Source organism: Miscanthus floridulus, chromosome 18, assembly GCF_019320115.1.
Source record: "Miscanthus floridulus cultivar M001 chromosome 18, ASM1932011v1, whole genome shotgun sequence".
Taxonomy (NCBI): Eukaryota; Viridiplantae; Streptophyta; class Magnoliopsida; order Poales; family Poaceae; genus Miscanthus; species Miscanthus floridulus.
In genome coordinates, this window is record NC_089597.1 from 119761765 (window position 1) to 119764254 (window position 2490).

Consider the following 2490-nt stretch of genomic DNA (forward strand, 5'->3'; position numbering starts at 1 on the left):
AGGCCCTTGACGAGTCTATGCCACCACACCAGCGTCTTCGTCACCAGGAGAATGCAACCCGTGATCTTGGGCGGATGGACCTTCATCTGAATGCGTTGTAGGACGCTCTCACCATCTTGGAACATAGGGCCGACTCCACTCAAGCGAGGTTGGCCGAGGTCGAGGCCAGAATCATGGGTGAGATATCCACCATAATTTTCTGTTTTCTTAGTTTTGTCTTCAAGATCTTGATTATCCCTCCTTTGAATCCTTTCAGACCTATCGGCCCAGTCGGAAAGCCTTCGATCAGCTGCAGAGTATGCGGCAGGATTTGTCAACGCCAGGGGTGTCGTGCCAGTGGTTCGCCTGTACGATGTCCCAAACCACGTTAGAGAAGTTGCCCTTCATGGTGTTCATCATAGTGCTGCCATGGCATTGGCTGTTGCGTAAGCCCGCTCTGGTCACGAGCTTCGACTTCTTGCCCATGGTTTCCCAGCCACCGAACATCCTAAGGACCATGAGCGCCTGGTCAAGGACCTCTTCAACACCGCCAACTCCGTAGCCCTCGCTTCTCAGGCCAAAGACATAGTGAATAAAGTGTTCTCTAGCCCTTAGTTTGTAATAGGAAAAGCTAGCAAACAATTTCTTCATTTAAAGTGACTCCCCCTTTGCCCTGTACACATGTTTTGCAAAAGTGAGAAGCCGATCACAATTAAAACCTTGTAATCATCGGTTGTTGAGTTCTTTCAACTCTTAATATGCCGCAATGCAATTCTAATTTTTCTAAGGAAGAACGATTGCATACCCATATACCAGTTTGTAAGGAGTGTAGTTATCTGGCTTGTTGCGTGTCTCCTCGAGGCTCAGTAGAATAGCCATTTTAGATTAGCTAATTTCGACTTGTGATTCGATCTGACTTGATTAAATCTAAAAAACGGCTCTCATGGTAAAACTTCTCAAATTCCTCCCCGGTCATCAATCGCCGTGTTTTCCCTCGGTACTGGCAGAACAGCGTTCCCTATTCCATTAATTGGGCTTGCCTTTGCATATTCTGAGATATCGACCATCCCATCTCCGTGGCTATAAACACCGACCAAGGGCTCTGGCTTCAAGCATATCTACACTTGCAACCGCCTCTGTTCTATGCACTTCTCAGCCTTCACAAACCCTATAGCAGTTCCCTTCTTCTTCCATGATCTAGGACAGCATCCATGGTAGGAGAAGATCACTACAGCAAGCGCGCAATGGAAGATCTCCCAGAGGAGGAGGTCTCGGTCGGCCAGCGCCTCTGTCGCATGAGGTAAGACTGAACACTCCCATCCATAGCAAGAATCATCTACTAATGCATCTGTAGGCTCGTCCTCAATGACAGCCTCCGCACCGCATCCTCTCAGGATCGACGAGCCTTCTACCGTCGCATCTGTTGTTGCCGCACCGAGCTGGTCGTCGGACTCCTCCAACTCCTACAATGGTGATGACGCCTGGTGTTTCCTCTAGGAGTGGAGGATGGCCAAGGATCGTTACTCCGAGGCAACTCAGGAGAACGGTCAGCTTGAGAGCCGCCTTGATGCTTCTCAAGTCGCCCTCCTCGCTACCGAGGAAGAAACCAACGCTGCTCGGGCGTGGTTGGCCGAGTCTGACGCTATGGTGGCGGGTAAGAGGAACTCTAAGAAAACCTTCATTTTAATTTCCACTGTCTTTATCTTGATAGCTCCTTTGTTTCTGTGATTGCCAACCTTGATGGTGCAGTTGGAGAACCTCCAACTGTCGATGAATGCGGCCACGACGACTGTCAATGCCCAGGGCCCTCTTCTCAACAACCGCCTGCACAACATCCTAGTGTGCGTCCAGGAGATCACCCTCCATGGCGTTCACCACGGCGCAGCGGTGGCTCTGGCTGTGGCGTAGGTCCAGACCGGGCATGATCTCCACACCATGGAGCTAGGCTTCCTGATGGTCGACGACCCCGATATGCATGAGGACCTGATCGAGGACTTTGAAGACGCTGCAGCGACCATTGTGGATATCACCTCAGCTCAGGACATCATAAATAGGGTGTTCGATTAGCTTGTACCTAGGACAAACTGATCAATGAATGAAATCCCTATTTTTCTATGATCGCGTCTCAGTGAATTTCCTGTAATATCCTTGTATACATCATGATTGTCTCTGTGTTTGTTTTTGCTCTATAGGTGACACATATCGTATCGGCTTTTACCCTTTCGGGTCTATTTTTTTGGAACCAGAGGTGATACCCTTCTGGTATTGGCTATTAAAGCCGATGATTGAACAAACCGGCTGTCAAGTATTAGTTCAAATGCTAGGATAGTATTTCTTTAGATACTTTTCATTGATCACTCTATCAAATTCCTCTTATTCTCCTAGTGTTTCCAAAATATAAGCATTGTCAGGCGCACAACGTTTAATCCGATAAGGTCCTTCTGAGTTAGGTGGCCATTTGCCGAACTTGCTATCTCTTGACCTGATCGGCAATTTCACCTTCCAGACCAA